At 43.7% G+C, this 11,340-nt stretch overlaps 1 long non-coding RNA gene across 1 annotated transcript; it reads right to left on the reverse strand.

Moving 5' to 3' along the window:
- Positions 1-216: 216 nt before the first annotated feature.
- LOC310754117 lies at positions 217-9,933 on the reverse strand. Its single transcript, XR_014543622.1, has 3 exons — positions 9,353-9,933; positions 2,648-2,725; positions 217-385 (listed from the first exon to the last, which is right to left on the reverse strand). It is a non-coding gene; the product is annotated as an uncharacterized lncRNA (long non-coding RNA).
- Positions 9,934-11,340: the final 1,407 nt, after the last annotated feature.

The following is an 11,340-nucleotide window of genomic DNA, read 5'->3' on the forward strand; positions in this document are numbered from 1 at the left end:
CTGCCTGTAAGGCACTATTGCCCTCAACCTGAAGGCCATCCGAATTGGTCCAAAACAAGAGAGGCTTTCTGTCATATGTCATCCATAGGTCAGTGGTCTGCTTACTTTACCACAGATATAATCCCTGCATACAACTATGAATAAATCAACAAGATCTCTACAAAAATCTGGAAATATGTAGGTGCTGTGTGGGAATCTAACCATCCAGGATACAGCTGTAATTGCACTCTCTGATTTATAAAATATGTATCAACATTAGAGAGAACTGTAACATGATCCGTAGCAATTTTTCTACATCACAAAAAATGCTTCCACTTTTGTCTTTTTTTCTTCTTCTTCAAGGATCTGCTTTCTCATTCTGTTGCATATCTTTCTGAGCCTCCCCCTGGAAATATTGAAATCAACAGTTAAAATGGAAATATGCTAAAGACGCATAGTTTTGTCTTTATTTGCCTTGGCTAGGGGCAAAGTGTTAGTACATTATGTGGCTGAGATGCAACAGAGCAGACAACAGCAAAGAAAGGAACATTAGATGTTTATGTATAGATGCAAATCACATTGCTAACAGAGAGCCCAATGCAGAATAATTCTGGAGGGTTTAGCATAGCTGTTCATCATGATGTTGCATAACTGTTGGACAAGTCTTTCTTGTGCTGCTCAAGCTGAGCAAAGCAAAGCCAAAAGGCTTCATGGTGAAGAACTGGTGCTTGGGACACAGCGTCCAGATTCTGGTCACTTTTGTCCTTCTCCCCATAACATGGGACCCGCATGCTTGCGCAGTGTTTACTGTACTGCAGATAGTGCACTGCTGTATGCCTGCTTCCTCCTTGGAGTTCAGACACCTTAACCAGGGGTGTCCCAGTTAAAGGGGAAGTCCCAGTGGTGTAGCGTGGGGGGCCATGGGGGACATGGAACCAGGCACAAATTTCTGAGAGGGTGCAACCAGGCACCTCCATAACAGGCTCCCTCATTGACGTCAGAGCTGAAGGGAGGCAAGCCATGCCTGGGCCAGGCCTTCGGGGCTGGCGCAGTGCCTCTTTTTTGTGGCCAGTGAAGGGACACCCATGCACACCCCTGGGTCAGCTGAGAGGGAGGGAGGGAAGGAAGGCAGGAAAGTACTGCCAGAGCTGCATGTGTTGCCCAGAGAGCTTCGATGCAAGGATTAGAGAGTGAGACAATACAGTGGAGCTCTGGAAATTCGTGTTTCTCTGCCTTATCTCTGCTCCCAGGTTGGGACTAGTTTGCAAGGAGAGACACCCTGGCAGGGGAAGGGACTGACCGCTGCCCAGTCCACCAGGGGACGCAACATCTGCCCCACCCCAGGCACTGGCAACCCATGCTATGCCCCTGGGAGGCCCTGCTCCTGTGTGCAGTCCACAAATGTAGGCTGCTATCCCGCAGTCCTTTCCAGCCCCTCCAGGAACAGTCCAGCAGTTTATATATTTTTTATATATAAATATTTATTAGATTTTCCAATTTTATATAAACACAAAAAGAAAAAGAAAAAGAAAAATATTAAAAACAGATCAATTTCGATAACAGTCTTTCAATAACATATTTCTTTGACTTCCTCATACCTCCCCTTCTTGTTTTCTAGTTCATCCCAATAATTCAGCAAATCCTAATCTCTTAACATTCCTTTTAAAATAAGCCTTATTTTCATTCCACTTTTTTTTTAAATAATAACTTAAACAATCTTAATCCCCATTGTCTTTATCATAACAGCTAGAGACCACCAAAACTCAAACCAACATCTTTTCAAAGTTCATTAATTTTATAGTATTTCTGTAAATAATCCTTAAATTTCTTCCAATCTTCTTCTGCTGACTTTTCTCCCTGGTCGCGGATTCTGCCGGTCAGTCCAGCAGTTTATAAGATACAGCAGTCCCAGGGCTCCCAATACATAGGGCCATCTCCATTTAACATGGGTTACCAGCTGAAGCTGTGGCTACCAGAACAAACCGCCCTGCCAATGAAAGCCAATTAAATGGCCTATCAGGAGGTAGAACAGACCAAGGAAGGCAGAAAAACCTAACAGTTGTCAACTCTGGGGTGGGGTGGGGGGGGAGAGTGTGAGTGAGCAGTGGGATTTGGCAGCAGTTCACGTGAACGGGTGGTGTTGGTTCATTGGCAACCTCTGCCACCATCACTCATTCCACTGCCCAGCCAACCCTCCATCAAAGTTAGCTACTGAATGAGGGTTCTGCTTCCTGTCGTTAATTTCTTCCAGCAACAAAATGTTTGTGCTTATCTTGAGATGGATGGATTGCACTGGCAATTTTAACTCAAAATTGTCAACTTGTGGAGAGGGAGAGAAGGGCAGTCAGTCCCTTTCTCAGCCGCCTAGGACCAGCGATTCCTTCAGCACCACCAAAGGACAAAATAAGGAAGCAGCCAGGGCCACCGGCTTTTCTGAGGGACCAACAACTTTTGGCTCCTCCTCTTGAACTGTTCCCATTCTAGCTGTTCATTATAAGTGTCTGAGTTTGGTCTTTCTCCCCGCATCCCTCTCCAGCCCCTTCCTTTGTGTGTCTGTCTTTTTTCTTTTTTACTGCGAGCTGAAGTGCAAGGAATGTCTTATCCTTGATCTCTGTAAGCCTCTGCGGGAGCCTTTTTCCAGCTGAACAGCAGGGTAAAAACCACTCACGTAAATGAATAGCCTTTCAATAAGCTTGTTGACAGTTGACTTCCAGTGTCAGTGAGTTCCATAGATCATCAGTTTGCTCTACGAACAAAATAAACCATTCATTCTTTGGCTGAATCTGCCTGCACCACGTGAAGTGATGCTGAATTTACAAAAGGGTTTTGTTTGGAAAATTGCACAGCAAGGTTTCCATACTGTAAGCCCAGGATCCCTCCTGAACAGCGCCAAATGTGTTCTCCTCTAGCTTTGCCTGTTCTCACTTTGCTTCCTGCAACACTGTCCAGATCATTGCTCTCCCTAAGGCATTTAGCAGATATTTCCTCTCTCGGAGCGCACACTTGTGGGAGATTAGCAGGGAGGAGTTATAATAGGTTTCCCTTCCTTCCCCACCACCCTTCCTTATTCCTCTATGTGGCTCCACCCTAGAGGGGGTGTTGGCATAGGACCAACTTCACCAACTTCAAAGAGTTCCCTTCTGCCAGCTGCTTTTACTCTCTTTGGGGGGTGGGGGAGATATTGCAAATCATTGATTATTCCAAGAAGTCTTAGACCCAGAGAAAGAAATAAGAAAATAAATAATAAGCCAGAACAAATAGTGTAGTAAAATGCTTGCCTATCCAGTAGCAAGAATTCAGCGAAATGACCATTTATTTATTTATGCATTCGTTTATTGTTAAATGTTTGTAATCTGTCTTTGCTCCAGCCCCGGCTACAGATTGGCTTACGATAGAATTGCTTTAGATAATCTATAAAGCCATTAAACAACATACCATCGAGAAATCAGAAGGCAATTAAAAGCAGCAAGTTATTTTGTTATTGCCTTCTCCCCCCCCCCCCGCCCCCGGAAAAAAAGATAACAAGGAAAATGGGGGAGATGACACAAAAGGGAATCCATACTTAGAAGGAATTGTGTCAGAAAATGATATCATGCTGATATATTTTGGTTCCAAACTTAAGATTATCTCACAGACCTTCAAAGATGCTATATTGGATCTTCATTCTCACCCAGAGAATTCTGAAATCAATCAGTCTATTCATGCCTTCACATCTGCTGAGCTTGCAGATGAATAAAACTTTGTCTGCCACTTTAACAGTTCACTGTTTTGGCAAGCAAATTGTTTCGCTCTTTCCCCCCCTGTCCTAGGGACACACTGTGAACCAGCTCCTTATATTTAAAATCTGCATTTTGTTCACTGTTACCTCGGGGTCAATGAATTTTTCATTAGCTACAACCCTGTTCTACTCAGACCATTTCATGGATGTAACATAGGTAGACTCACAACAGGGAAGATTTTACATTTCTTAATTAATTGCTTGTCGCAGAGGTAACAAAGTTGCTGGGACTTGGGATAAATTAGGAACAGCAGGGCAAGTATCAGAAACCAGTGTAGGGGCCTAAAGCACCAAACAAGGATCTAGACCAAACTTGGATCACCAGTTCTTTTTGGACTACAACTCCTACCATCCCTAGCCAGCAGACCCAGTGTTCAGGGATGATGGGAATTGTAATCCAAAACAGCTGGAGACACAAGTTTGGGAAACTGTGATCTAGACTCTTCTCAGGATTATGTGTTTGCTGAACCTGCCTCTCTAGATGAAAGCACCTCATAATAATTTATTATTTGTACCCAGCCCATCTGGCTGGGTTTCCCCAGCTACTCTGGGTGGCTTCCAACAGAATATTAAAATACAATAACCTATTAAACATTAAAAGCTTCCCTAAAAAGGGCTGCCTTTGGATGTCTTCTAAAAGTCTGGTAGTTGTTTTTCTCTTTGACATCTGGTAAGAGGGCGTTCTATAGGGCAGGTGCCACTACCGAGAAGGCCCTCTGCCTGGTTCCCTGTAACTTGGCTTCTCACAGCGAGGGAACCGCCAGAAGGCCCTCAGCGCTGGACCTCAGTCTCCAGGCAGAACGATAGGAGTGGAGACGCTCCTTCAGGTATACAGGACCGAGGCTGTTTAGGGCTTTAAAGGTCAGCACCAACACTTTGAATTGTGTTCGCAAACGTACTGGGAGCCAGTGTAGGTCTTTCAAGATGGGTGTTATATGGTCTCGGTGGCCGCTCCCAGTCACCAGTCTAGCTGCTGCATTCTGGATTAGTTGTAGTTTCCGGGTCACCTTCAAAGGTAGCCCCACACAGAGTGCATTGCAGTAGTCCAAGCGAGGGATAACTAGAACATGTACCACTCTGGCGAGACAGTCTGTGGGCAGGTAAACAGCGAGCTGATAAACAGCTGCCCTGGACACAGAATTGACCTGTGCCTCCATGGACAGCTGTGAGTCCAAAAAGACTCCCAGGCAGTGCACTTGGTCCTTCAGGGGCACAGTTACCCCATTCAGGACGAGGGAGTCCTCCACATTTTTAAAAGAACTCTGCGCTGTTCTGAGTCCTCCTGGGCAGCAGCAGCAGCAACACTCCTTATGAGGCCTGTCAGGCCCTGCCCTGGGCCAGGAGGTGAGTGACAGGAACCGGCCCTTGGGCACTCAAGCAGGTGAGTCCTCCTGGGCAAGCCAGTAATGGTTATGAAGAATCGAAAGCTTCTACATAAGATAAGTTGAAGACAGGAGATGGGGAGGGGTTGCAGAATCCAGTTTAGCCTTTATGCACAGATTCAGGGTGTTCCAGCACCCAAAAGCCCACCCAGAACAAACAAATTGTTCCATCAGTTTCAAGGTAAATTAATGAATGGTTTTTGACTCTGCAAAACAGGAAGTTTTAATTTGTATGCTGACGCTATTGCTTCAAAATGGCACTCTGACATTCAGCTGCTATGACAACAAATTACCTATACCTCGCTAACTCTTTAGTTATGGAAAGGCCCGTTTTCCCAGAAAAAGGGGAATGTGCTAGGCTATCTATTTGACAAAAACAACTGCTTTGACCACCTTTTGCAAATCCTTCTCTTCTGTGGACTCGGATCTTTAGAGCTGTACGATCACAGCGATGGAGAGGGTTTAGTATGCATGCTTAAAAGGGTGAGGTTCTCAAATTCAACTGGATCAAACATATTGGGGCACCTTATTGATTAATTGCTAACAGCATCTCTAATCATTGGCTTCTTTGGCAACAAATCACCTATACTTGGCCAACCCATTCTCCCAAGCAAACGGAAATATGCTGGGCTATCTACTTAACAGAGGAAACTGGTTTGCCTTTTTTTAAATTTTTTGCAACCTTCCTCTTCTTAAGCAGTAAAGATTAAAACAGATTGTTGTTGTCCTTGGCATCCATCTGTCTCAGGAGACAATTGAGTATGCCTCCAGGGGTGAAGTCAGACTGCTGGAAAATCATGGCACTCTCTGTAGCTTCAGAGACTGGTAAGTCCTAACTGCTGCTTCTTGCATTGTTTTTGCTGCAGCACTGAAGCAACTTCTCCAGGGCAGTCTGTCTGGAGGTCCTGGGCTGCCCAGAAAAAAGACCCCCTCTCTCAGCCTTGCTAATGTGGTCCAAAGGAAAGCAGAGCAATAAATTTGGCACCAGCTTGACTGCAAGAGTTGCCAGAAGTAGACGTACAAGACGCCATCCAACTGTCTTAGGGACTCCACTCCAGATTTGTGTAAGGTTTACTCCTGAGCCTTTTCTTTTCCCCAATATATCCTGCAAGGTAGTGGAGGTTTAAGGGACGAGGGTGGCGCTGTGGGTTAAACCACAGAGCCTAGGACTTGCCGATCAGAAGGTCGGCAGTTCGAATTCCCACGACGGGGTGAGCTCCCGTTGCTCGGTCCCTGCTCCTGCCAACTTAGCAGTTTGAAAGCACGTCAAAGTGCAAGTAGATAAATAGGTACCGCTCCGGCGGGAAGGTAAACGGCATTTCCGTGCGCTGCTCTGGTTCGCCAGAAGCGGCTTAGTCATGCTGGCCACATGACCCGGAAGCTGTACGCCGGCTCCCTCGGCCAATAAAGCAAGATGAGCGCCACAACCCCAGAGTCAGTCACGACTGGACCTAATAGTCAGGGGTCCCTTTACCTTTACTAGTGGAGGTTTAGGATCAGAATTTTCCTTCTCTCAGATGGGCTAACTTCCCAAGTTGATGAGTGTCACCTGCTCCTCTCTTCTATCTACTACAGCACATGCAGAAGCCGCCATCTTGACCATTGGACCCACTCTTAGTCTCGTCCACTCAATCCGCTGGAGCCTGGCCTGCAAACACTTCCAATCCTGTGCCTGAAAAGGAAGAGAGTCTGGGCGCAGGCTCACAGTGACGCTCGCCCTGCTCCAAGGATGTGCTACCTCCACATGCCTCACTGGCTGCAGCGGCCTCTTCGTGTTGTTTCCTGCCCTGCAAAACCCACCGCGTCTGCACATCTCTCTCTCGCTCTCAATAGGTACTGCTCAACCGTAATGAAAGTATTACGGAGAATCTAAATGCAAGCATTGTGGACAGTAAAAAAATTCTACATTTTGACGTATGGGGGAAATAGTTTTATATGCATGCGGCAAAGGACAAAGGGGGTAGGAAGTCAGTCTATGCATGGGATGGCAAGGTGGGGACCCATACACCCGCAGGACTCATATCTGGAGTACCACTGGGGCCATTCTTGTGCCCACCTAACTTATTATCTTCGTTAAAAAGTTTATCTTACTTTGTAAAAGTACGTGAAGTTGTGTGTCTATAAAAATCATATCATCTCATTGGAGTAAACCTATGTCAAAGATGTGTAAACAAGGGAGAATGATCCCTGTGATTTGCTTGAACAAATATCATGCTATATAAAATCTGTGCTGTTATAGTAAGGGTTAGGCAGCAATCCTCTGTACACTTACTTGGAAATATTCATTGATCTAACTTTCTGTTGTTAGCTAACCTGCAATCTTCAGGATGAATGGAGGAGGCATACAAATCTAATTAATAATAATAGTAACACTCAAATACGTATCTCCTACTTTTCAGCTCAATTGTTTCAGTTTTGTACTGTAGGCTACTTTGAGTATTCATTCCACAGACAAAAAAGAGTCAAAGCTATTTAAAAAGAGACACAACAGTTAAATTTTACCAAACAAAATCAAGGAAATATAAAACACCATCTGCTCATCAGGCTTGTTGAGCAATGTAAAATAAAAAAAAGATATTCAGGAAGCAGCAAAACAAAAACAAAAAATCAAGGAAGAGGCAAGGTGGGCCTCCCTAAGCGGGGAGTTGCCTAACGAAAGGGGCTGCTGCAGAAAAGGCTCTGCCCTCTGTCCCCACCAACCATACTGCTGATTTCAGGACATGAAGAAAAGCTTCCCATGCACAGGCAAGGTTCATATGGGTGACTCCCATTTAGATCTGGGAGACTTACTTTTGAGTAAATAAGCACAGCCAGGCTCTTACTCTATGCCCATGCTTTTAGCACATGTAAGATTTACATCAGGAACAAATAGGATGCGGGAGAAAGAAAGATTGGCATTGGGATGTGCTGCCATCTGAGGTGGTAACCTCACCTTGCTGCGCAGGTGGACTGGGCCTGATCACAGGTGCATTGAATTGAAAAGCTGGAACATGCACACTACAAACAGTGGTCTTAGTCGTTCAGTGACAATCAGGATGAAGAGTATGAGCCTTCTATATCATTCACAGTTGCGTAGCCTCTCTGGCACCTTTAACTGCCACACTGTCTTTGCTACCAGAAGGCTTGATTATGCACAGGTTTGACTTTATGCTCTCTTGTTTTTTACACTGTTGCTTTAAAAATACTTTCTCCTTCCTTTTTTAAAAAAATAATAGAAAACTAAAGCCAGCCTCAGCTTGTGCAAAAGCAAAATGACCCATGTATCTTCTGCCACAGAAAGCTGACAGAATGGAAGGTGTGCGTATGGAGGGGTGTCTTTTGAGGTTTTATTACTTTTTTGCTTTGTGATGACTGGCTTCAAGCCCACACATTTATTGAATACACAATAGGGAGTTGGGTACGACTGCAGAAATAAATTTTATTAACACACATTTGCTGCTGCTGCTGCTGCTACAGGAGCAGCAGACAGAGAGACAGACAGAATAATCTCCTTTAGCCTTCTCTGGCTTGCAGAGTTGGCATCATAGCTGGTCAAGTCAATTAGTGGTATAATGTACGACAGGTTTTATTTAAAGGGGGCTTTAATTAAAGTTTTGATACAATGCTCATGCAAACCAACAATCTGTCTTTGTGGGATACATATTATCCAGAAATTGATTTTAACTTCAGCACTAATTTATAGGCTGTCCCCTTCAATAAGTGTGATTCCTTGGGAGATATTAAAATCCCCTTGCCCCAGATAATTTAGGCCGTGTTCAGGGTTTGAGAACACACTTAACCTAAAGCAAATAATATACCTGATTGTTGAGCAAAGAATCTGAATGATTTTCAATTATCCTTTTTCACATGTGACAGGAGTACAACAGGCACAAAACAGTTTTGTGAATCCCACAAAAAGGGAGTAGATCCATTCTCCAGTATATTGTGTAATTAGTGCCGTGGATTTAACTATCCATTTTAGTTTAGTTTGGATTTTTATTTTTTATTTTTTGTATACGCTAGGAAGCTTAACAGCTCTTAAGAGAGGTTTCCTTCTTTCCCTATGGGATTTTAAGATGGTCAGTGAGAGAAAACTCCCATTTACACACCCTGCTAAAATATAAAAAGGTGCTTCAGGTTCCTATGTTCTTAGCAAGTCCCTTGCCATTTGCTGACAAATATTTGCAAAAACAACTCCCCCCCATCCCCCCCAAACCGTATGTTTTTCACTTACAGTTGTTGTCCTTCAGTAGAAAAATAGATCAGTCCAATAGGTTTTAACTGAGTAGCTCTTGGAAGAAGAAAAAACAGCACCCCAAATATGAAAGGCAGTTCTTGGGAGAAAACAGCTACAGAAACAAATTTGTTCAAATTTAAAAAATTGTTTTTGAGAGGTTTGTAGCCATCAGTTCCATGTGGTTAGCTCAGTTCCAAGAAGCGGTGATCACCACACTGATTAAAAATGAGAGGCTGGGACTATTAACCTCTTTATAAAAGCCAAACAAGCCAGCTCTTTTTTCCAAAAACAAACAAACCCCAAAACAAAACCCACCCCTTCACAGGTGCATGTACACACACAGAGAGAGACAGCACACACAATATGATTTGTGGTTCTAATGTAGGAGCCAAAAGACTCAGGTGAATAGCTGAAGGCTCACCCAGCAGTAGTAACATAGGCTACAAGACAAGGTAGGGAATTGACCTGGGCAATTAAACTGAAATATTTTTATGGATTGGAATTCTAACTAGTGAGCCAAGAGGCGGCTTTTTTAAACTTGACATTTTAACAAGTGCAAGGCATAAATCTATGTATGACCATTTGCTCCCAGTGTGTGGAGTGTGTGAGAAATGGAACAGGAATGAGGCCTGGAGATTCAGAGGCAGCTTTTTCCTTCTGTGCTTGTAAAGAACTTTGACAGACTAAGAACCAATATATGTAGACATTACCGCATTACAGCAGTAACATCAATGGGGTTCCCCCCATTTTCCCCCTTTTGGTTTTGGTTTTTTATGAGGTTGAGTACATGCTGGCATCAAAGTTACTTTAACTACACTTGGGACATAATTCAGCCTAAGGTTAAGTGTGCTTAAGTGCCATTGATTTATTTTAGGATCTTTCCCGCGATCCACTTCCACCTGGCGCAGTCCATAAATTGACCTAGAGGGTAGAAAGTAATCGAATCTAAAGAAATAGGCTTTCCCACCCTCAGATTACTTGCGTTTCTCCATAAAACCTGCAAATTCAAAAGCGTGAAGAGTTTTCTCACCAAGAAAAGTTAGGTTTGGCACGAACCACAACAAATTGGTGAACATTTGCCATGCTTAAGCTGAATAGGTTTTGAAATTAGATTACTAATTTGCATATGTTTTGAAATAGATTATTGCAGCACGTTATACATGGGGCTGCCTCTGAAGACTGTTCAGAAACTTCAGTTAGTGCAGAATTCAGCGGCCAGATTGCTCACCGGGGCAAGACGTTTTGAGCATATTGTGCTGATCCTGACCCAACTGTACTGGCTGCCAGTTGGCTTCTGGGCCCAATTCAAAGTGCTGGTTTTGACCTATAAAGCTTTAAAGGCCTCAGTATGGCAACACCTCAAGGACCACCCCTTTCTATATGAACCAACCCAAACTCTGCAATTACCTTCTGAGGCCCTTCTTCACAAGAGGCCCAGAGGGTGGCAATACGAAAACGAACCTTCCCTGTGTTGGCTCCCCGCTTGAGGCATGCTCTCTCAAGTGAGGCTTGCCTGACACCTTTGTTACATATTTTTAGGTGCCAGGAAAAAAAACTTTCTCTACAACCAAGCCTTTGTTTGATTAAGATTCTATGGCCTTTCCTTTTAAATGTGTGGGTTGTGGGGTTTTTTGTTTTGTTTTTTGGAGGGGTTATTGGTTGGTTGGTTGGTTTTTGTTACATATCTTGTGTTCTCATTTTGTATTTCTATATTGTGAACCACCCTGTAATCTTCAGATGAAGGATGGTATACAGATTTAATTAAATAAATAAATAGTGTTGCCAGATGGCTGGGAGATTGTACTTTGTAGAGTTAAACTACGCATAAAACAGAACATAACATTTCCTGAAATTGTTGGGGAAATGCGATACTCGAAAAGTTTGCTTATTTTCAATATTAAACTTGCCGCTGAGTGGAGGAGAGCAGAAATTCTCCCTCCTACTTGGATTGTCATATGTGGTTAATGTTTACATTGTTAGGGTTT

The sequence above is a fragment of the Podarcis filfolensis genome (genome assembly GCF_964270895.1).
Source record: "Podarcis filfolensis genome assembly, chromosome: Z".
NCBI classification, from domain to species: Eukaryota; Metazoa; Chordata; class Lepidosauria; order Squamata; family Lacertidae; genus Podarcis; species Podarcis filfolensis.